At 39.2% G+C, this 25,010-nt stretch overlaps 1 long non-coding RNA gene across 5 annotated transcripts in view; it reads left to right on the top strand.

The window, feature by feature from the left end:
- Positions 1-7,081, top strand: part of LOC106018465 (uncharacterized) — a 54,401-nt gene extending 47,320 nt beyond the window's left edge. The window contains exons 5-9 of one of the 5 annotated variants that reach the window (XR_005267766.2): positions 1,345-1,419; positions 2,820-2,944; positions 5,013-5,076; positions 5,197-5,244; positions 5,916-7,079. This is a non-coding gene — a long non-coding RNA (uncharacterized lncRNA). Of the gene's footprint in view, positions 1-1,344; positions 1,420-2,819; positions 2,945-5,012; positions 5,245-5,915 lie in introns of all 5 variants that reach the window. The other 4 variants (XR_005267767.2, XR_005267764.2, XR_005267765.2 and 1 more) reach the window with 4 other exon arrangements.
- Positions 7,082-25,010: the final 17,929 nt, after the last annotated feature.

A 25,010-nucleotide genomic window follows, 5' to 3' on the forward strand; every position in this document is an offset into this window, starting at 1 on the left:
GCTGGTCAGTAGGTAAAGAGTTTTGGTGGTGAGCAAGCGATCAATTTTCCCTGTCCTTGGGGGAGAAAACAAAATGTAATGGGATTCCCTAGACTTCAAGTAAGAAGAAATTTATCAGTGCTACAAGACAGGGAAAACTGGGAACAGACCAGCTGGGGAACTGGTGGCATTTCAGCAGCTGGCAGGCACAGCAGAACGAGAGAGACAAGTCTGTCAGAAATGACATAGATATAATGGAGCCTCCCTCCTGGCAAGGCAGTGGCTCAGGCTGCCTCTTAATTCTCTTTCCTGGCTGGATTTCTGTATGGGGAAGTGCAAGCCAGAGAGAAGAAATGCTGTGATTTGCACGCACTGGTCTCCCCCGAAGCTGAAAACAAAAATGCAGAGTAAAAGTTGGCTTGTGGTTTTGAGGTACACAGAAAGAATGAAATCATAATGAGGGTAGCAAAGAATTATGACTGGAAAGAATGAGGAGTCAGTGACAACATGTGGAAAAGAATATACTTAATTTTAAATAAAATCTTACAGACTTGTATCATCTTTACTTTATAATTTTGTGTTGGGGAAGTGCTTGCAATTATTTCAGAATTCCTTCAGCCTTTTGGGGGTAAGCTTTTACATTGCTGGGAGTGACTGAGTTTCTTCGAGTGTCTTGTCAGTGCCTTATTTTATCTTGCCCAAGGTAACTCGCAGAAACTAATTCTAGGGTTTTTTTCTTGTCTACATGATAATCCAGGAACAATTCTGACAATTTCAGTACAATAGCCTCCTCTCAAGAAAGCTTCGATTGCACTAAAACATACTCCAAAGTGCTAATCTCTTATCCTTCTAGAGTTCATTATTTGGACAGATGAAAATTGAGTTTAAAGTGACCCATAAGGTCTTCTTGACAAGATATAATCTAGTTAAATTTTTGTAAAATTGAATTACGTGGACTGCATACCATGTATTGATTTAAAAAATCATCTTAATAGAGTCATTTAATATGACTCTTGACACGATTTTTTCTCTTTTGATGGACTCAGTTTTTAACAGACACTTTTATTTTTTAATGCTGTCACCAGCTTGATAGCTTCTCAGTCATATAAAGCTTTGACCTCTGTGCTACTTCCTTGATTGAAGGAAAAACAACTACAAAGTTAACCACTCCTATGCCATTTCTGAATACATGACACTGACAGGAAGAAGTTAAAGACTACTTGGAATTATATGCTGAAGGACTGGAGCTGGGGCCTTTCAAGATGTATCCTCTGTGTTTCTGAAGTGGGATTTTTGGTAAATGTTGCTTTCAAATTTCCTTTTTTGTCATAATTTATAATCCTTAATTTGGTCTTTTTTTTTCAGACAGAAACAAAGCCAAACAAAGTAGATAAGAACATTAAGAAGACACCTTCAGCTATGACCCATGGTTTCTGGAAGGTGGGCAGAGAGGTGGACAAGTTAAAATCCAGAACTGCTCTGTGGTGTTGGATAAGGAGGAGGGTCCCAAGTTTATCATTTCTTTCTCTGGTCCCATCTATGGCTTTACTCTGATAAATCTTTGTTTCATGGATTTGGGACCTCTACAGACATAGCCTCTTTCATCCCTTTGCTCTTCAGTCACCTCTACTGGAAGCATCAGGAAAAAGTCTGATGCTTCATCAATTAACTGCTAAAACACATGGAAAAAGAGAAACAAAGATGGTCTGGAGGCCTCTGCAGGGACAATGTTTTAAATCTTGCTCTTGACCTTAAAGGGAAATTTGAACCTGTCCAAGAATGATGAGTCTTTGAACTCTTGTCTTTTAAAGAAGGTTGTTCCAATAGTAATATTGGTTTTTGAATGCTCTGTAGCACATTTACAAAAACTGTTCATCTGAGTTGATTGACAAGTTCAAATACATTGCAAATAGTTTGAGTGTATTTAAAAAAAATAAATAAATCAGCTTGGGATTATTTTTTTAAAGGTTGCAATTCTCATAAAAAAGCTTTTCTGGTAGGCAGATCCTAGTCATTTAAGTGAAACAATAACTTGGTTTCAGTTATATATACATATATATAATTAGTTGTCCTTTTTTCAAGATAGTCTTGCGGTGAGCCTGAGGTTGACAGTATTTGTTCGATTCATCATAATTACTAGAAATGCTTCATCCATTCAGAAGCCTTCACAATACCCCCAGGGACTGCTAAGCTTTAATATTAGCTCTTTTATCTTTGAGTTTTCTCTCACATGATTTCCCCTTTTCTTTGCTGTAGGTGTCTAGTTTTTGTTGCTGTAATGTTGATTTTTTTTTTTTTTCACTTGAAAAGGTAACAGCAATGATATTTCACATCTTTTATATGAATTTCCAGGTTCCAGTTCTTAAGTAGAACTAAGCTACTTCTTGATAAAATTATGTTGCAGGTTTGCTACTGAACAAGCTCAATCAATCAATAGTTCCTGTTTGATAGAGTAAATAAATGATGTTGTGGTATGTGGCAATCTTTGGGTTTTCCCACCACCTAACAGAATGCTGGTACCAAGGTGGGAGTGTGGAAATAGAAAAACTGACAGGCCCAGACAAATGAACAATTAGGTTGGTGTACTGAGGTCTGTGGCAAGGCAGTAGAATAAGGTAGAATACGTGCGTGGAATATCAACATTTTAAATGCTAGTTTAAAGTGTCCCAGGAGAGCTGCTGGCTAGATAGCACACAGAAAATGAGCGATATTCTCATTACAGCAGATTAGGTTACTTATCAGTGGCCTAAATCTTGGGAATATGGGAAAATGAGCCCAGAACTGTTTGAAAATAGAAAAATATGCATATATTTATAAACCAAAGTCCTGTTTATTTTCAGGATGTGTATTTTCAAGCAACCGCTGGTCAAAGATGACGAGAATTGATGTGTTGCGAGGAGCAGTGTGTGGGAGTTTTCGGGAGGAGGAAGCTTGATGCCAGGTCACAGCCTGGCTGGCAGTGCCAGTAAGTCATATACATGTACCTCTTATGAGTCACAGATTCGAAATGTCATCATTATCCAGCCACGTCTGTAGGGTTACAAATGGTGAAATGCAATGAGAAGTGGATATATTTGCTTCAATTGGTTATTTAAGTAATTTCCCACTTCAGAAAACACAGACAGATGTAGTTGATATGGTACATGGTCCTGCACCTCTACTTTAGACAGCAGAATTTTGTTAGCACATGCTCAACCAGAGGTAAAAGCATTGCTAAAGAAATGGACTCCAATGAGGATCCAATTTTCGCTTTTGTGGTAAGTTAATTTGTTTGCTTCAGGATTTTTTTTTCTGCTTCAGGATGTTCTTTCTTCCCTTTTTTCCCTTTCAAGCCAATCAACTACAAACTGGATGATAGAAAGAAAACTGGATTTCCAGTCATAAATAGGATTATTGACTAAATACCAGTTGCAGGATCTATACCGCTGATGTGTGAGCCAGAAAGAACATCTTGGCTGTGCAATTTTATTTCTATTTTCATAGAAGCAGCAGTTAAAAAAAAAATCATTATCACTTGCGTCTGAGCTGATCGTGTTTGATTTGGAAGTCACTGGGATGCAATAAACAGGAAACCCCAGGGTGCCATTTTACTAAGACAGTTTTCAGAGAGGAACCACTGTTTCTGCTGCAAAGCACTGTTGATTTACATGGATTTTCTTGACACATGTTTTGGCAAAATGTATCAGCTTGTGCTTCTTAGCATCAACAAATAATACTTGACTTGCAAACGAGCTCCTTGGCGAGTACCCAGCCACAGGAGGCTTGGAGATTTTACTGAATAAAAAAGACTTTCATTTCATCAATTTGTGAGCTGGCACTGTCCCTGCTGTAGTCGTCTGCAGCCACTCTCATCCTTGCTTCTCAGGCTCTTGATTCTGGGGTATTGAAGCTATTCAGCCTGTTAGCTTTTACCAAATTCCACGCAATGAAAATTAAACATTTATTTTCTCAATTTCCATATAAATGTCTTAAAGGGCTCTCAAGCTCTTTTGTGCTCTCGTGTTTGAGTCACCTTTTCTACTGTGTGGTGTTGGCATCTTTTCCCTCACTTTATAAACCCTACATAATGTTCACCTTAAAAAGGGGAGAGGAGGGGGGGGGGGGGGGGAGAAAAAAGACAACCTTGCTTTGTATTTTCCCAGTGCAGCTTTCTTGTTCATAATGAGCTTAAATATAAGGAGCATAAACCCATCTGGAAATAAAATTATTCACTAGGTTCACTAAAAAAAGGTAATTACATTATAATCAAACTGTCACTTCATGAGATAGTGGGAGATGAAATACACCGTAAGCTGACAAAAGAAGAGGATGGCTTTCTTTTCTAAATATCAGCTGTGGCACAAAGCAGTGTAGAAACTCTGAATGACAGACAGCGTAACCAGGGAAGTTCTTGGAGTTTGGAAGGGGGTCAGGGCACTAGGACTGAAAAGACAGGTTTGCTTTCATGTAATGAAATGGAGGAACTGTATGCAGAACAATGCATATGAAGGCTACTATTACCAGTAGAGAGGGCCCCCTCCAGTACTGGGACAAAGGGTGGGAAGTACTCATTCTGATTAGGAAATAAATTGAATTTGTGCATCATGTTTTGCACAAATGCCCGCTCTCTGCAACTGTGGTGATTCTTAAAGTAGAGTGATCTCCTTGTTTGCGTCACGTGAAGCTCTTGCGCCTTACTAAGCTGTCAGCCTGTATTCAGCAGCTAAATGGGCATGAGAATCAAGAAAACCTGTATGTGTGAGGGCTGTTCTGTTCTTTGTTCCTGTCCTGCCTGTTCTTGTTGCCCCTGCAGCCCAGGTTGCTTTAGTGTGAATGGAAGTGTCTTGGTGTGAGGGGAATTCCCAGCCCTTCCTAGTGAGTAGTACAGGTAGCCACTGGTTAGGTGGCAGCATTCAGGTGGGAGAGATTTTCTTTATTGATCCTGGTTCTTGACCTGTGAGCTTCTTTCTTGTTGCGGAGTAAAGTCTTTTGGTCCCTCCTGAGGCAATTCTTTTGAGATGCAACTCTGTTCCCTGCTTTCCTTTCTCTGCCAGCAGCACATCCTTTACAGACGCAGCCCTGTTGGTTATCCTCGATCAAGCTGGTGGCAAACAGCAGGTACAAGTGTGTGGGGAGAGGGAGAGAACCTGGTGATGTGGTTTTGGATCCCTGCCTTGCCCCCGCAGCAGAGGCCAGGGAGGGGTGGTTGTAAGTTTGTTTTTCATGAATGGACCAAAGATGGTGACAGTGGCCCCCAGGACAACCTCTCTTCTGCCGGCAGCATATGTAAGTAAGCAGAATTTTTTTGCATATAGGGTCTTTCATCATGTAACTGACAAAAGCTTCAGGAATATGAATGAGGTTGAGCTTCTTGTAGTCTGATTTTGTTTTTGTTCTAGAGATAAATGGTGACACATACTGGGAGGTCTGTTCTGTGGAAGTGGCACAGCCGATACCTTTATTCAGTGTCTTGCTTTCTCTTTTCATGCTATGAATACAGTGACAGAACAACACAGCATGCTGTGCAGACTGTGCACAGTGTCATTCACTTCGTGCAGTGGATAAGGCACACTTTGTGTATTCATGCCACATATCTGGTGGGGCACTGCCAGCTTCAGAAAAACAGGAGCTGAAGGAGCTCACTGGAGACTCCCCAGTACTACAGCTTGCTTTTTCATATTTGAATCTATAATTAGCTTAAGTACAATTAATTTTGTTTTTCTGAGAAAAGTAGAAAGATTTCAGTTCCAAGAACATGAACATGGAACAAAGCTCCAATAAATAAATAAATAAATAAACAAACTGATCCTCGTCTAAATGCCTATGTAACCATATAGTCTCTGCTTTGACAGAAATAACAGCTTTTGTCAGAAGCAGCCTTTGACAGTACATTTCTCCCCAGATAAAAGTAACAGTTCTAAAGCTACTGTTTTTTGTTTTCTTCCACCGGACCTCAGCACAAGCAACCCCGCTCGTTAACTGCCAACAGTGGACTTCTGATGTGCTATACATTGTAAAATGAAGACCTTAAGAGGCTTAAAGCATCATCATCATTTCATATTGTGCAACTGTTGCTGGCAAGATTTTGTTAAAATGCCACAGTTTTCTCTTTATGAAATTCATTCTCCCTTAGACACCGTGGATAGTGTCAAATAATATCTTTTACCTTTTTCATGCAAGATGTGCTGGATTTAAAGCAAAACACAACAAAAATCAAAAACAAGAAAAAACAACCAACCAACAACAACCAAAAATATACGCCCAACCCTCCATTCTGATGACATGAAATGCAAGGAGACTTTTCTTGGCTTTGATTGTGGCCAGGTGGATATAACAAGACTTTCTGAAACAAAAGATGCACCTGTCCCAGTACCTCAGGCACTCCACATCCCATGTTGTTGTGCAAGGATGATGGTGAGGATGCTGGTTAACCTCCATGCCCATCTCCCTGGGAGCAGAAGAAATCACCATTAAAGCCCCGATGTCACAGCAGAGCCTTGGGTGCTTGGCAGTGCCTGGAATTGGTGCTCCCAGGTGGTGGATTTGAACCCTTTAAGGAAGTGGAGGATTAGTGTGTGCTGCTTGAATTCATTCCCTTTGGGATGCACTGCCTTTCTGGCTTTTTCTGGCCATCCTCAAACTGACCTCAAGTTGTAACAGAGGCTGAAAAAAAAAAAAAAAAAAGGCTTCTAAACATATCAGATGGTGTTCTCTCTTTTAAAAATCTGTTTAAACTGCTGGGACTAGAGTTAAGTTGTAAAGGTCTGTTCGTGCTGTAGGTTCCACAGGGAGAGCTGAATTGAAGAAGAGATATAATAACATTTTAGAAAATAAACAAAACCCTTGAATGTAGTATTGCTTAACCCTAGCACAGAAAGATGCAGGGCTTTTACTTTTCCTTTTGTCAACCAAAATGTATTCACAGATTATGTGTATTTTTAAAGATAGCAAACATCTTTGGAGATGGTGTCAAAAAATGGTAATAAAGAATGCTCTCTGGCTTTTGGCTTAGCCTGAACTAATCACTATTAGAGTCACACAAACAACTACATCCTTCTGCTATAGAATGCTCTTTGCTCTCTGAAGATCATAGCAATGAAATAATTTAATTCAGATATGTGACATTGTGAGGCTAAAAACTACTTTTTACCTGCCTGCAGCAGCTGCTGCTTAGAGGCATAAATAGCAGTACATGCTAAAGAGGAAAACACTGTCTTTCCTTTGAAGTGTATTTTTTTTTTTTTTTACAAGTGAGGTCATGGAAGTGCACAGGCACAGTGCCCCAGCTGGACCCAGAGCACTGTTCTATCACAGTTATGGACAGTAGTAGGTGATGGAGGAGATCAATCTTAGCCAGAAAATCAGGGTGCAAGGTTACACTAGTAGGTTCACAACATTGTTACGTATGTAGGGAATCTACACATGAGTTGCAAATTCTGGCCTGACTCAATGAACCTGGCTCAAGTTTTTGAGAATGTTTTAAGTTTTTTTTCTCTCCCTCTCTTCCCTCTTTTTTTTTCCCCCTCTGTCTTTTGTGATGTTTCCTTCGGTTTCTGTGCTGAGTAGAAGACAAACATTTACTTATGAGCTGGTCTCTTGAAGTATATCCAGGGCCTGATGATTTTGCCTACTCCTGAAAGAGGCTTATTACAGGTAAAAACTGCTTTTTATTGTTTCTCTGCAGGATACAGGGCACAAAGTCTCTACTAACAGAGCAAGTTTGTTTTCTGGTCAGTGGACGCCTCTGCTCAGTACTTTCGCTGAGGTTGTCATAGGTCCCTGAACCGTCAAAGAAGGTCTAAGCTTTCATAGTAACTCGTCCTGAATGCACTTGTTTTGTTTTGTTTTGTCTGAAAGCTGAAACTTGCATTCTAATTTTTGGAATGTCTGACTATCTCTGTCTGTTTCTTTGGGTCATGTTGCTCTCAACCCTGATGTTAAGATGCATTGTATGGGCACCGTGACCCTAAAAGGGTTTCACCTTACAGGAAGTTATAGGAAGAGTAGTGATGCTAATAACTCACTCCTTTTCCTTTTTTTGGTTCTTCAAGTATGCTGAGACTGAGGAAAATTAATATCACACTTCTTATAAAGCTGTCCTTGCAGCTGATGCAAAACCTCCTAAAAGCATGTCAAAACAACTTGCTTAAGCATGGCAATTTGTTAAAAAGTAATGGTGTTGGAAAACAATATTAAAATGAAATAGGCTCTAAAACCTAACTTCTGTAGGCCTGATACAGTCAGTACCTTCCACAGGTACAGCTGAGAAGCTGCTGATCTGCTTGCTTATTTTTCTGCCGTAATTATCCTCATCTTTGTAAAACATGTTATTCCATTATGTTTTCCGTAGATTAAAGCCACAATTGCTAATAAACAAGATTTTTGCTGCCTCATTGTAAAATGCTTGTGGCATCATTAGAAGCAATCTGAGCTCTTTACATTCCTGACCTATGACTCAAAATGGATGTGTAATTCAAAGCAAACACAATAGGAAGGATTCTCCTATTCTCACTTAGTGTCTTAGATGAAAAAGGCAAGCCTCTCCATTATAATACTTAATAATGAGTTATGCTAAATAAATGTCTTTATTTTATTTATTTATTGTATGGTTCCAAGCTTTTTTGGTCTTGTTGGCCAGGACTTGTAATAGTTTATTTCTCTGTAATGTAAATCCCATTTCACAACACTAGAGTTCTGGCCTGAGAAATCAGTAGAAATCTGACCACAACATTTAATCTAATTCCTTGTTTTTTTGTTGTTGTGGTTTTTTGTTTGTTTGTTTGTTTTATAAGACTAAATATACTTTTCCAGCAGTCATTGCACCGTATGCAGGCACATCCTTGCTAGACATAAATTTCCTAGTAGAGAGTGGTACTTCCTTGAAGTTCAGCATGTGCCTTCAGTCCTGTAGAGAAGCCTGTACTTATCCTGTCCTTTCTGTTACATAAAGCAGAGCTCTGTCCTTAAAAAGTTTTTGCACATCAGCAACATAACCTTGAAATTAATCTTTTTTCCTTTAGCAGTCTCATATCTATAGCATGTAATGTTTCTATGATACCAGTTGAACTATCTTTCATGCTAATGCTCTTTGGCAGCCATACTGTGAAGAGGCTGGTGAAAGAAGAGGGATAATTTTATATGGAGCTGTTTTATACAATGAGTGTTGCTTTGATGATGTCCAAAGGAAGAGGGTGTGACTTGATTTTATGGAAGCTGCTAACCAACCCAGTAGAAATAAATAAATAAATAAATAAATGAATAAATAATACAGTATCCTAAGGATGGCTTCATCTTTACCATGGTCTACCTAATTAAAAAGCTAATTGAAAATCAGTTCAGAATGAGCATTTTCCTTGAAGACATGATCTTTGCCCAAGCTTCAAGTAGCTCTTTTGAAGTATCAAAATATGTAGACAGTGTGGTCATGGACTGAGGCTGAGAGTAGACGACACCCAATTTAAGCCTTTCCAGACACATATGGTAACAAAAGCCTGGGCTGTTTCAGGATTTATTTGTTCTACAGGCAACTGTGAAACTTAGAGGAGCTTATGGGCTTTCCATCACTGAGACAGATCTGAGAGTCATTGGCATGGAAATGACATTTCAGATTGCAATAATGAGGAATGTATCACAAGGACATGAGAAGCACCCAGCATAATTCATGAGCTTTCTAATGGTCCTCCATAGGAAAGATGCTATCTTAGGTGAGCCATAATGTCCTTAAGGCTCTGCACCTGTTAAGGTTCGGGTAGCAACCAGAGAAGTGTAAGTGACGTTGAATGGTAGAGCCATAAAGTATTTTTATGAAAAGACATTCACAGAAGACAACCACTAACAGAAAAGCAGTGCTACTGCTGTTGCGTGCATTCCTAAATGAATAACTGTGGTGAAAAGTAAGCCCAAGTCATGCCAGTTCACCTTCTCAAAGTCCCTCCAAGTTACCAGCCCGAAGTCCTCCAGTGGTTCCTGTTAGTAGTACAACCCATCACTCCCATCTGCACCTATTTGCAGATGAATGCCCATTTCACAGCTGAAAAGGAGGTTGGGTGAATTGTAGGGATAGACAAAATATCTCTCCTAAAACTTCTGCTTATTGCCTGAATTGTTGAGTTCACATGTTCTTTATTTTCTTTATTTTTCTTTATTTTTTTTTAAATGATGCTCACATTATTATTAATACCCAGTTCAACTAAAGACAGTCAATAGTTTCCAGACTAGTATTTTGTTGTGTGTTCTTTTCAAATGTAAAAAGTATCTGTGTTTTTAATCTACATAGAAAACCAAAATTTTTCAAGAAGACTAGCTGCCCTGGCTTGATTGTGGCAAGATAAACTCTTTTCTGAAGCATGGAGTATAAGGTGGTGATTTGCAGCTGAACTGGAGCTTGCTATTTGTTGGTTACCTTATTTAACATTTTCAGGTGTACTGTTGTAATGTCTGCAGAGAGGTCAGATGTGTAACCGTCAATCTGTTTTATGCAAATCACAAGTGGAAACATGGGCTTAGGTAAAGGGGATGTCATAAAATATTTCTGCGTTCTCAAGTGGCACATTATCAGAAAGGTCAGCAGCAGGACACACCGATTGCTCGCGACCTCACATTCATCATGACTTTCTTCCCTAATCCCTTTGCACTGGTTCTGTTCTACCTTTGAAAAATGGACTGATGAGCAGATAGCTGGAAATGGAGTCTGAAAAGGACTCCACAAGTTAAATTAACACTACTGGTGGTGGGTAACACCAGTGTTAATTCTTCCCTGTGCATCGGTGCTACAGTTTCAGATGCGGCGTGCATTCAGATGCATTTCTCAGAGGAGAAATGAGGCCAATGAGTGATTGTTGTGTCAAATAATAAAATAATTGTTTTTAAGCCTGCTGTAGATTACTATTGATGGCAAGAATTGCTGGGAGGCACTTGTACACTGAAAGGATCGGAGCAGTGCACAAGGACAGCTACAGCAAGGCTGTTGTCTGACCCCAAAACAGGGTATAATGCAGCAAAAGGGAAGGGGGGAGCTGTGTGAGATGCCCAGCAGTAACTCCAAGCTGTTATATTATTCGGGTTCTTTGCCTGATTTTTGGGTTAGTTTTCCCTGGGCTGACACTTTGAGATCATGCTCCGCCCTTCAGGAAAGCCTGTGCTGATGGCTGTTTACTCAGCTGACAGGCTGGGTGTTCAGGTGTTTTGGAAGGAACCTGGTAAAGGTGATAGCCATAGAGCCCCTCTGTTAAAGGAGTACCTCTCTTCTAAGAAAATCTTGAAGGAAAGAAGGCATAGTTCTGAGAGAAAGGACAGAGATCCTGGCAACAATTAAAGAAAAAAAAAAAAAAAAAGAAATGGAATCAAAAGAACACGTTTCATAAGCTTACACACATTTGTATCTGGGAAATGCATTCAGCACTGAAGTGCATTAGATTTGGTTCCCCTTAATGCCCACCACAGATACTCAGTGCTGTAGGGTCATCAGACAAGTATCTTAGGGACTGAGTTAAAAATACAATGATTGCACACAGAAATAGAAAAGGTAGGTGGTAGTTAATGGGCAAGTGCATTGCATCTTTTGCTGTAGTGAGATAGTTTGTTGAATCTTTGAAAGCCTTTGGAAATCCTTAGATGTAAGAATACCTATTCATTTCTTCTGAATTTCACTTCACTGGCTTTCTGCCAAGTATTTAATAGTGGGAAATACTCAGAAAGCATCAAATAAATTTAAAAAAATTAAAAGAGTAAATGGACGGGCACGTATACAAATAATTCTGTATTTGAGAAATCCTTTTTCAGATGAAATTTTTCAATTTCATTAACAATAATCACCAAATAACTTTGTTCATTTTTGTTTTCAATTTTATCTTGCTCAGTTAAACTTCATCATAATCAATAAGCCAGCTCTCACCAAGAGATGTAACACTGGTAATTATTAGCTTCGTCTCCATGGGAACAAAGTCATTTTAGGAATCTTGAAGTTCATTTTAGGGTTAAAAAAGGTAACAGTATTCTGCTATCTGGTATCATTTTGTTCTGTCTCAGTTTTTAAAGAATTAGGAGAGTATGGACTGTCTTTGAAAGGAGTTATTGTGTGGGTGTATAGACAAGAAGTTGATTATGAAGATCTGGTGCCTAACATTTAGCAGCTGGTTCAATGTCAGAGATATGGATGTTAAGTGATGAAGATAGTATTTATAAGTTTATAATAATAGGAAAGGCTGACATTCCAGGAAAGTTTCCATTTGTGATTTTGTCATTACCTTGTTGATGGTGGATTGATGTTGAATGTGATTTATCACATGTAGATATCGAAGATAGAGAGGATATGAAATAGAGTACCCTTCTGTGAAATTCTGGTTCAACAAACCTGTTACTTCACATTTCTCAATTGTTTTATTGTAAAGCTGTGGTGCTGCTTTCACAATTAGTTCAACTTGTCTGACTCATAAAACATAAAAAATGTCTGACTCTCTTCAACATCAGTCTCATAACCATATGTAGTCTTTATCTGAGCCAGCAAAGAATCCATCCAGATGAGCACAGTATATATGATCCTGTTGTATTCAGTTGTAGATATGGAAAGATTGTTTGTTTAAAAAAAATAATGAAAAGAACAGACACCACCACCACCTCATCTGATTGGAACCCTTGTGTACATGTAGTGGGTGTGTGGGGACTCAGATCTTGTGAACAAGATGGTTGTGTACCGCCTGGGTGGTAACGGATCTCTCCATTGTAAGGGCCTTTGTATCAGCATTGTTTCAGGTGAGAATCCCCAGACTGCTCTTCTGCTGAATCATTCCTTCACTTCTTCGTGAATTCTTCCTACAATTCAGGCATATGCCTGATCCGTTGCCATCAATTATTTTAAACTGCATACAAAGACAGCAGCCATTTCTGCATCTGCAGAAATGATTTCTACTATTTCTAGGTGTGCCAGCTGTGCAGAATTTGGGCAATTCTGCATAGAAACCACCTGGGAAGTCACTGACACTGAGACAAACGGATCCCACACCTAGAATGCTCTTCCACATATAAAAGCATACAGATTGCCCCATCCACAGCCTCGACATATCTGGAGGAATTTCTAACATCGTCCAAAATTCCCTCCTGTGTAGCTCCTGCAAGATTATTCAAGTGTTTGTGATGGTAGATAGGTATTCAGTCAACACCATGCCTTCAATCCAATCTTTTTGATATCAGTCCATTGCTTCTTCTATAGAAACTAAACAGGGATATGCTAAAATGTTGGCAGCCAAGGAATTAAGGGCATGAGTGCACTGGATACACATGCAGGTACAGCCCTGATAACCAGCTACTCCACAATTATAATTATAGAACAAACTTGATCTTCTTCATCATATCTCACAAATTAATAAAATGCAATAACTCTTACCACATGTAGCAGTAACTTACAAGGTGTATTTCTATACTTGCTGCTGCCCCAGGAAGTGGTAGATTCTTGCCTCTGAGCTTACATGAAAGAAATTCCATAATTTCTGTCATCACTAGCTAAAATTAGCCATTTACATCACCAAACTGAAGCTCAGTATATCCACACACAAAGTGTTCTTGCCTGCTCAAAGTACTGCCTCTGTAAATTGTGCAGACAGTTCCTTCTTAAACTGTGGGTTGAATTTCAATAGGTACTAAGTAAAAGCAGCAATATTTTCCAGGATATTGGCTTGTAAACTTAACATGAGCTACTTCGCCTTTCATTTTCTTTTTACTTATGACACTTATAACATACTTCTGTATCATTAGTACTTGTTTACAATGTTTGAGTTAGTGACAAAAAGAAATTTAATAGAGCTTTTTCTGGTACAAAGACAGCGGAAGAAATTATTGGAACTGTCTTGACAGCTAAAGTATCCAAACTTAAGATGCTTCTTCAAATGTTAGTAATCATTCAGTATTTTTGATCTGCAGCTTCATGTGGCAGAGGAATAAAAAGCCAAACTAAGGTTAAAGCAGCCTTTGGCAAACATAAATGAATGTGTAGAAGCCACACAATTCAAATTGACATTTTCTGCAAACAAAGGCAACTCTACACTGTTCAATAATTGAAAAATCCCTGTGGCATGAACATACATAATGATGGGCAGCAAAAATACTTCATCTTCCTTGCAGTGCTTGTTGTGGGTTTCATGACTGTAGCTTGCTGAATTATTCATTGCAAACAGTTCTTATTGTGGATGTGTCTCATTTTTGCATTCAGAATTCAAGAGATGTTGTGGCTCAGTCAAAAGAGGCTGTGATAGGATACTCACTGGGTCATCTTCAGCGCCCAGATACATAGCGCTGAGATGAGAGAATTAGAATGTCCCTTTGTAGAATCACAAATGAAGCATTTAAAAATTCTGTTTTTCCTCATATTTTCCTTGTATTTAGTCAGTAGTTAATCAAGCATGTGGTTGTCATATGATTTTTTATTTTTTATTTTTTTTTAATTTTATGTGGTACTCAGCTTGCTATTTTCATTGTTCCCTAGTCTCACATCATATCTGGACATGCATCATGGCTCATGCATCTTTTCACATGTTTAGTGATGCAAACCCAGAAAGGGACTGAATGCAACCTGTGAAGCTTCACAGTCACAGTGTTTTCCCAGCTCACCTGTTAACCAGTTCAAGACTTTCTTTGATAATCTGAAAGACAGACAAGTATTTCTAGCATGTGTACCTGAAATTTCATTTCATATAACCATTTACTGCTATGGCTTCTCAGTCTAGTCATTTAGTTTTGTTTAAGAAGACCACAAACCATTTTATTCAGGTCACCAGCCTTGGAGCACAAGTTTCTTGTGGCAAAGGAAAAGTCATAGGAACATAACTGTAAAAGTACAGACAGTGTTTCACTGAGCATCGATCAAGTTTAATGGTGATCCCAGTCACCTGCTGCACAGTTAGTCTCTAAAGTGATGAATCATCCAAAAATCTAGTTTCTCATGACTTCCATCATCTTTAATCGGATACAACTAGAGTGTGACCATTTCATCTGTGGATAGTACATGCAGTCAGTGAGCCTTATTAGATGGATGTCAGGGGGGATGTTTCTTACTTTTGGTTGTGGTGCCAGTAAAGGGCTCAAATTTATTCAATTCTTTCTTCTTATTTTGTAAAGAAATGGGCTACAAAGGCCAGATTCTTGCTTTACATAGTGCTGTAAATTGTAAGCCAAGCACTTGGTCATGACTAGAGAGAAAAGCACTGGTTTTTAATTCTTAATAGTTCTTGTGTTTAACTAGTTTGTTTCCTTATTAAAACCTTTTTGAAAAGGTGTGAGAACATTCACCATGAAGCTTTACCAGTCTTTTTTGTGGCATGTTTCATTTCAATTAAAAATGAATATTTTATTTGGCACATTACTGAAAGCAGAATTTTTAAATACATCATAGGGTATCTTGAGAACTACATGATAAATTACAACAATCTGCAATATACTTGAATTTCCAGAAGGCTTTTTATGTTATTCTCATACAGATTCAAGGAAGGAAAGTTTCTTGAAGTTCTATGGAGGTGAGGAAGGAGAATTTTGCATTTCTCGCAGTACTTTTTTAGAATTTAGTAAGTCTTCTGAGAATTTTTTTGTATCATAAGCAACAAAATTTGGTAGTTAAGAAGCAGAAACAAAGGTAAGCACTAATAAATCTACTTGATATAAATATGAATTACAACTATAAAAAAGGATTTATTTTCTCTAGGGATAGAGAAGAACATGCACCAGAAAGAAGTCCCTGATCTCAGGTATCTGTTTTTAAGATCTAAATGTTAAAATATGTCCCTTCCAGGTTGTATATTCCCCACTGCTTCACATATAATTTTCTGTGCTCAGTATTATCGTGCAGTAAGTATGCTGTGTCATGTTATTTTCCTTGAGCCAAAAATCACAGAGAGCTGCTCATGAACACATTTATCAATGAAGCTGACAAGTACAAGATGTAAGGATTCAAAAGAGAAAATCAAATCAAGGATAAGAAGGCAAGTAGATTTCAACAATTGGGAAGCAAAAGAAAAGCTATTTTTTTTGTCATCAAAAGTTAGAAAAAGATTCAAAAGAAGATCCAAATGAATGTTTGAACAGTCCAAGTAACTTAAAGATGACCAAAGTAATTGAGGAATTCAGCTTTTAGTTTAATCTGGAAAAGGAAAATATTGGTAGTACTGAAACATTAAAGTTCAGTATGTGAAAAAGGACACTACCATTCACTACTTTAAGCTCTAGCTTCTTTTATTTTTAAATATGTTCTAAATGGATAGTTTTCTTTATGAGAATCAAAACTTATTTTTTCTTCCCCAGCCCCCCCCTCCACCCCTTGTTAGTGAGCTGGGTGAACTGAGGAATTTTTGTTTTCCAGACTTTGTTAGCTAGGAAATAGATGGGCTTACCCAGCCTTGTTTCAGACATCTCATAGGCCAAATTAAAATGGTAGGGCAAACCTGTATCTCTTGCTTGTGGTGGTTACACTCTGCCACTGCGAGGAGAACCACCAGGCCACAGCTATGCCCCCCAAATTCTTCTCCCCAACATATTTTTAGTTTCCTCACTATCCCTGCAGCTCCCTGAGTATGTACACCATGGCTGAGGGATTTGCTTGCCAGTGCTGGAGCAGCACTGCTCTCAGAGTAGCTTATTCCTGAGGTTTTCTTGTCCTGGGAATTTCTCCTCTTGGCATCCAGCTCTCAGATGCTTGGGGGATTTCACTGTCCTTGGAGCATCACTGCAGCCAAAGGCCAGTGTGGAGGGGAGGCCCTGGCACCACTAACAACACGAAAAATCAGCAGGATGCAACGCACACAAACATCAGGAGCTGAGAGAGAGACCTGGCACCTGAAAACAGTAATGTGGTGCCCTGCTGCATCAATCAGTCCCCCACATACCTCCTAAATCTTTTGCTCAATGGCAAGAAATCAAAGGTAAATAAGCAAGAAGTGTAGTCTGTGTACACTTGTGAGCGTAACAGCTGAAGTCACCTCATAGGAGACCATAAATCCAATTGCCTGCTATGTTTAAAAGAACAAAAATAGTAAGGTCCATTTGAAATAGCACTGTGTGCCAATACCAATGACTCTATATCTGTCAGGAATGGCTTTTGAACACCATAAATCAATCCAATCCTTCTTGCTAGGAGAGGAGGTTTGGACAGAGGATGTGAAGAGAGCCCAAGCTGCAATAACTCATACAGGCACCTGCCTTGCATGGGTGGAATATTTCCAGCAAGAAATATTAGGATAGTAGAGCCATTATCTAGGTTTCTTGGTGAAGAAGGGATCGTAAATATTTTTATTATTATTATTATTGTTATTATTGTTATTATTATTTGTCCCCAGGAAACAGTATAAGAGAGAACCTGCATCTAGCACTGCAAACGGTCTGCTTTAAAGGCATGTGTTCATTTTCAATCCTTCATTTGATGCTTTTGAGAGGTAAGGTTAATCTCTATGGAGAGGGAATACTCCCCTCCTCTCACCACCAGCTCTGCTCCAAACAAGAAACATGAATAAGGAATGAAGGACACAATTTTCTCCACCTTCACCTTGCATTGCGTGTCGGTACTATTTCCATCTAATTCGTCTTTGACTTTTTCTGAGAAGCAGAATGCATTGGAAGCTATGATTGCAGAACCCAAGGTGAGGGCAACCATGCAGGAGACTGCCAGGTCTAGATGCTGGACTGAGGAATCTGAAGCTCTTAAAAGAGTGACAGTTGAAGCCATGGAATAAAACCCAATAAATCAGTTGGCTTTTCAACCATGTAGTAAAACCTTCACGTGGTAAATCCAGGTTTTGGTGCAGTAGAATGCTACATTTTGGAAAATGGGAGTTGTAACGTACAAGGCCAATTGGGAAGTAAATTAAAGCGATAACCTTTCAGTGACTTATATTTGGCCGGTGTGAAATAAGTTTTTTGGAGACAAATGCATCCTTTATAAAAAGGGACACATTGAATTCTCATTGTACAGGAAATGCTATTGATCCTTGTGAGCACTCCGACAGAGATGTCATGAACTGAGAAGGCCCCCAAGATGATATTTACTCTCTGACCAATTTGCAGGAGCCGTTCATTCAGGGATAGCATACAGGCACGTTATTGCTTTTCTGCTTTTTACACTGTGCTTTCTTGTGAGGTAAATGAAAAATTATTTACCTCAAAGCTGTCAGTCTTATGACCCTCAACAGAACTGATGCAGCTTTTATGGAAAATAAGATTTTGTTAAATTGTGCCACAAGGAAAAGGGAAAAATAAAGGTGAAAATATGTTTTTTAAATGATGCCGTCACAGGCATAAACATAGCATGCAGCATTTCTAAAGAAGGGAAAAAATAATAAAAAAAAAAACTGTAATTTTTTTTTCTGACAGTAGGATTAAGATATCTGATTAAATTTGTGTAAGAGACAGTTATTTTTATTTATTTATTTATTTTAATGAAAACTTTACTGTTTTGTTTAAACAGTTTTTATTAAAAAGGCCTTACTGGCGATGTCTCAGAAAGTGACATTTGGATTGTTTTTTTCCCTGATTAGGGGAACATTGAACTTCAGGAAAGTGGTTGGAGCTGCAGCTTTCTTACTGCAGGAGAACCCAAGCTATCTGGGACATGTTCAGGTCAGCTGTTGAATTTTAACCATTGCTCAGATTTTTTTACTTATTGATGAGTGCTATTTCAAGACTTAAAATTCTGACTTTTTGCCACAGCCTGCGTTTATTAACCACTTGTGCTTTGTAAGGAACTATGAGTCTACTTTAAGGCTATGAAGCAGAAGCTGATAGTAATAAGCAGGTTTTACACAGCTCTACAATTTAAGTTTCATAAATATAAAGCATATACAGAATAAGAAAATGAAGGTGACACCTTTATTTTTCCAGTACTATTGCAAATAAAATGATTGTTTATCAATAAATACACAAAGTACTTTAAAAGTGCATTATAAACTGCGGGAGCTGAATGAATTTCAATTATGAAGACCAGCAATATTGTGCCATCCATTATATAAATCAAACCTAGGCACAGGGCTGTAAGCTTTTGCTGCTTCACTGATTTTTATTGCCATACAAAATGATAACTCAAAACCATATAGAACAAGGCAAATTAAGAATCTATTGGGGGGAAAATGCAATTGGAAATGAACATTCTGCTGGAAGCTGCATTCACAAGCCAAATGCCTTCTGTGATTTTATCTTCCATGCACAATGTGATGATTTTCCTGTGCATATATGGTTAAATTAATTTTTCCTTATCAGCATAAAAATGTAGCTGGCCAAAATAGATTAGAACTGCATAATATGTTGGATCACATTTTATTTAGGTGGAGATGAAGAAAATATTTAATTTCAGACTAGGCTGGTATTGAGCAGAATAAATGATTGAGCTCAAACAAAGAGATCGTGCTTCTCGGGTTTTTGCTTTTGTTGCATGAACGAAATGATCTGTAAATTCATGACAAGATGATGATTTTCTCAGCTGCAGAACAGTGAAAAGAAAATAAAGAGGTTTCTCTGTGGTCAGATAGAAAATTCTGATCCTGTGGGAGTCCAGCCTTTGAAAAATTATTAGCTCTTTGCAGATTTGATTTATTGGGGTTCAGTTATTTTCTGTGTAGTTTGAGGCTAAGGTGGGAAGAGGTGGTACAGGTCTTGCAGGATTGTCCAGTAAAAGAACTCATCTTCTAAATGTTTCCAAAATGCCCATGTCTGCTAATAAACCCAGCATTCCTCCGCAGAAGACAAACAGTTGACTTCAAACCAGACAGGTTAAGTTTTACCATTATTCTACCATTTCCTGGTAAGAATATATTTTCTTTTTCAGCAGAAGCTTCAGTTCACCCCATGACTGCTCTGAGCAAGTGTTGGCAGGGCCGAGCATGCCCCTCTGCTAGGCATACACAGCAGCCCCCTGGAACGCATGAAATGTGAGGCCATTTTGTTGTGAGCTAGAAAAAGCAGTAAAAGGAGATATTTTTAATTTGTTGTATTTTGTTGTTTTTGTTTCCCTTTTATTCTGTTATTTTAGTTCTCCTTCTGATACATGTTTCTTGGAGTTGGTTAGCTTTTTCTTTTTTTTTTTTTTAACCACAATGCTGGGGACAATTGTTCAACCTCCAGCTGTTTTTTTATGAAAACTTTTGAAGAAGATATCTAGCGTGTGCCTTAACTGTGTATTTCAATGACAAAAAAAAAATAAAAAAAAAATCCTCAAACAAGACATGCAAATATATGCAGCAAAAAGAGATTTATTTTGATGGCTACTTCTAGTTTCAGCCACGTGGATGTTTTTTAAATCCAAAATTCAAACATTATTGGATCAAACTGGTGATCACTTAAGATGATTTAATTGCCTACTTTTGCTTTAATTATTTATTTTTTTTTATGTCCAGTATGTCACTGTACCTCTTCAATATACCAGATTTAATTCATACTTGTTTCTACTTGGGGTTTAAGGAGACAATTCTTTGTGAGTTGTGCTGTACATTTTGGGCAATGTGCCCTTCTAATGGGCAGGACTTGCTCTCTATAAACCCCGTGTGGTGGAAACCTACCAACATCAGTCTGTGTTGCACAAGTCCCTTAGAGGCTGATGGCACTGTCCAACTGTGCCTGAGGTTCCCGTGGACCTGAAGGGAAATCTCGTCTGTCTGGCATGTCTGGGAGCTAACTGGGATGGAGGTTCATGGTACCTCACTGGGGTGGAAAAGAACTGCTTCAAGCTGCATTAATTAAGACAGGTTTATCCTGAAAAATGCCTTGAATAGCTCCTGTGTTACTTTACAGAAGTTCCTTACACTGAAAGTTTTGGAGTACTGTGTGTGGACAGAACCTCCTGATGAAGTATATCATGTATATCTGTGAATGGAGCACAGATGCATTTTCTCGGAATGTTCCAAGGCGATCTCTGTGCAAGACCAGCAAAACAGTATTAAGATGTCTGTGCTGTCATGAAAAGATTAATGTTGATATTCATGGAGATGAATGTTAAATGAATTAATTAAGTAAAACTATGCCTTCAGAGTGTGGGGTTTCATTGAAAGCATAGAAGGAGCAGATAACCACTTCTCCAGAAATTATTAGGATATTTATTAAACAACAGGAGAATTTGGCTTAATAAAATACATAAGCTGAGAATAAGGAAACTGAGGTTTGCCTGCTGTAATGATGTTTCTAGAAGTTTTTTGTACTGTGATGAAAAGTGTTCATAGCTTTACTCTGTGTACCAGAGGTCTTGTGCTCTCAACGGCGTGCCTGGTTCTTGCTAGCTTTTTCCAAATGTATCAGCTGTCCTTGTGAAAGATATTCCCTTTTCTCTGCAGATCGGTAGACCACCTTGTTTCTAAGGAACAGGTGTACATCTTACTTGGGCAACCAGATGACATGAGAGATGTTGCAATTAAGCATAAATAGTAATAATTTTCCAAGTTTCACATAATTTTACCACTAATTACAAGATCTTTGGCTAAATTTAGTAAACTAAAGCAGGCTGAAATAATTGTCAATATAAATTATTCAGTTTGTTAAACAAAACATATGTTTAAACAGGCAATACCTACAGTTTAATGCAGTAAGAATATAAAGGTCTGTTTCAATACATCATACCAATATATTTGGGAGGAAAAATAAGGAATATTCTTAAAGAGTTAGACTCTTCAAGGCACCAAATTTTTTGTGTATACTAGCAGAGTTCATCTCACAAATGAATTCATGAAAAGAAAAATGCCCCCCCTCACTCCAAACCCCCCAGATGGAGAGGAGAAATGGCACCCATTGTGGTAAAAACATTCCTTGGGAAAAACTGTGGCTGTCTATGTTGAAGGAAATGAAAAACCATTAAAAGGATAATAGAATAAAAGTGCAATGAGATGTTCAGAGAATCCATCAATAAAAGGATGGCAAGCAATTGCTAAAGACAGCCCTTTCTAAATGTAGTTTTATTGCCAGAGGATGGAAAATTGAGAGAGAATTTGCAAACAATTGAATTTATGGTAATGGCATATAAGCATATTGTACCACCAAAGCAAAGCACAGCACAAATATAAAAGACAAAATACACCCATGTCCCATGGAAACCCTTATGTTTTGCCTATTATCTCTTGGTACTGGAAAATGTAATATTCTGATATTAAAATCAAATACATTGCAAAATGCATTAGCAGTCATTGATGTGGATGACATTCTGCTCTCCGCCTGCTTTAAGGTGAATTGTTGAACTAAAAACGATTGCAGAGGTGAATGCCAAGGAACTTGGTCCTGTGTGCTCAGGGCAGCTTTGTTTCTTGCCTTTGGTGACACCTGGACAGCTTGATGCTCTTGCCTTGGCGGTTTATGGGTAAAGTACCTAGGCATAATTTGAGTTGATTTGAATTTTAAGCCTGTTTAAAATGCATTGATGCTAGGTCTGCAGAGCTAGCAGAGATGACTGCTAAATGACAGGTGGGTAGAAAATAACTGATGGGCTCAGAGATGGGACCTGCCAGAAACCAGATAAAACAGAAAGGGCAACTTCTGCTGCAGGACAGGTGCATGCATCTGCTCTAGACAAAGGCTCACACAAGGAATGATGCTGCAAAAAACCTGTGGCTGAAAAACCATGAGGATCAGGGAACCTTAAGCTTAGAGACAGTCTGTGCTCAGCCAGCAGGTCAGTCTTGAGGGAGGAATGGGCAAGGTTTTTTTGTAAAATGCTTTTGATTTTTTGTGTCTGTGAAGAAGCTGCTGGCCTGATATCCAAGAGGTTATTTATGGGTGCTTTTGCTTTAGTTTTTACCCCATCTCCCCAGCTCACAGTGTCAGCAGCCTGCTGCAGCAGCTATACCTCCCCTGAAGACTGCAGGATCTGGGGTGTCCCTGCTCTTGCCCCATTGCTGCTGCTGCCCCCTGACACTGATCCCATCACAGTGCTGCTGCCTGAGGCAGGGATCCAGCCCACCTGCAAAAGCAGTGTAGGATTATTTTTTCTTGTTGTTTTCTTTTCTAACGTATAGTCCCTGCTACTGCCAAGCTGAGCATGTGAGAGTATGCTGCTGGGATTGGAAAGGGCGTTTGGTTCAAGCCTTTTTTTTTCCCTTACTTTGACAGACTTTACTGAGCATATATCCACCAGTGTCAGTTGTTTCAAGACAGACACGAGGCTTGCAGTGGCACATTGCTGCCAGCCTGTGTCACCATGAGTTCTTGTGCTTTGCTTTCAGATCGGTGCTCCTCTTCTGATGACCTGACACCATCGCAGAGGGCTTGAAATTTTGGGGTCTCTGTGGGTAGGGCAGTGGGCACTCATGGGGTTACCTGTCTGTCTGGCTGCTGCTTGCTGGGATGAGAGTCTGGTGATAATTAGAATCAAGGAATCAATGAATATCCTGAGCTGGAAGGGACCCACAAGGGTCATTGAGTCCAACTCCTGGCTCCACACAAGACCACCCAAATATCAGACCATAAGTTTGAGAGTGTTGTCCAGATGCCTCTTGAACTCTGTCAGGCTTGCTGCCATACAGGCTCCCCACAGAGCCTGTCCCAGTGCGCGACCACCCTCTGGGTGCAGAACCTTTCCCTAACCCCCAGCCTGACCCTCCCCTGTCCCAGCTCCATGCCGTTCCCTCGGGTCCTGTCGCTGTCCCCAGAGAGCAGAGCTCAGCGCCTGCCCCTCCGCTCCCCTCGTGAGGGAGCTGCGGGCCACCATGAGGCCTCCCCTCAGCCTGCTCTGCTCGGGGCTGGACAAACCAAGGGACCTCAGCCACTCCTCAGACATCTTCCCTTCTAGACATTTGACCATTTTGTAGCCCTCCTTTGGACACTAATAGTTTACTGTCTTTTTTATATTGTGGCAGCCCAAAGTGCACATGGTGCTTGAAGTGAGACTACACCAGTGCAGAGTACAGTAAGTCATCATTTCCCTTGACAGGCCATCATTTCTCTGCAAAGCACTGAGGGCATGGAGGTTTTGCCAGATTTATGTTCTGTCGATTTTGGTTTGAGAACAGTGCTTGATAATAGGATGAATGGTAATAAAATAACTCAGCTTGGTTTGTGTCATTCAGGAGCATCTGGACTTCCTCTGGTGGGCTTAGAGAAAGCTGAGCTGAAGTCCAACTAGGCTGATTTTGCTGTAAGCTATATGCAAAGAAGGAACTTTAAACAAGCTTCCCCTGCTAAAATATCCTAGCTTGGAGGAACTGGAAAGCAAAACCATCTTTGTAAGGAACCAATAATAATAATTAAAAATCCAGTTTCTATTAAACACTCCTCAGGACTCAACATTGAATGCCAAGGATGGAAGATGGAGCGTTTTGAAAATGGTAGGAGGTTGCTATATGTTAATGAGCAGTGAGGCACTCACTAGCTCTTAAAACAATGTAGGATAAGGTGAGCATGAAAGAATTAAGCGGAGAAACAAACATAAAGCCAGGCAGCCCATCCCCAGCTCAGAGAGTGTCACCAGCATGAACAGAACTACTGGATGGCCATGCTGGGGTGCTGGGACAGGCTACAGCCATGCAAAATACCTCTTAGCCAAGCCTCTATTTTAAATATAAAAACTTCAGTGTTAACAACTTGGGCTGCGGCGGAGCATTGTTTCCCTTTTGCTGAAAATGTTTGCTAAAAATCTAATTAACATATATTACAGTGTTGCTATTATTAATGACTCTACTTGTTCTGAAGTAAATATTTCTGATTTATGGGTGTTTTGTTTGTTTGTTTATTTAACATTATTTCACCTGAAGAATAGCAATTGCTAAATCTCTGGAAAACCTGTAAATGAAAGAGAAACAGCAATGATAGCTTTGCTTAAAGATTTCACTCTATCATTCCAAGAAGTGTCGTTGTCTTAGAAGCAAACAAGGATTTAAGCACCTTTGAGACATTTGCCTTGAATTGTGAAGAAATGGCATCACTAGCTGCAAAAAAGTTTAACCCCCAGAAACACTCACCTTGCCCATTAGCACCTTGTTTATGTGCTGATTAGAAACAGGAGGGCTGGAGGGGGGTCAAGGGGCATGCTGAGCCACACAGGTTCAGTTTATGCTGGCCTTAAGATATCTGTGGGGCCTTCAAAGAGTTTATTTCTTTGAGTAAAAGTTTAC

The sequence above is a fragment of the Anas platyrhynchos genome, chromosome 1 (assembly GCF_047663525.1).
Source record: "Anas platyrhynchos isolate ZD024472 breed Pekin duck chromosome 1, IASCAAS_PekinDuck_T2T, whole genome shotgun sequence".
NCBI lineage: Eukaryota > Metazoa > Chordata > Aves > Anseriformes > Anatidae > Anas > Anas platyrhynchos.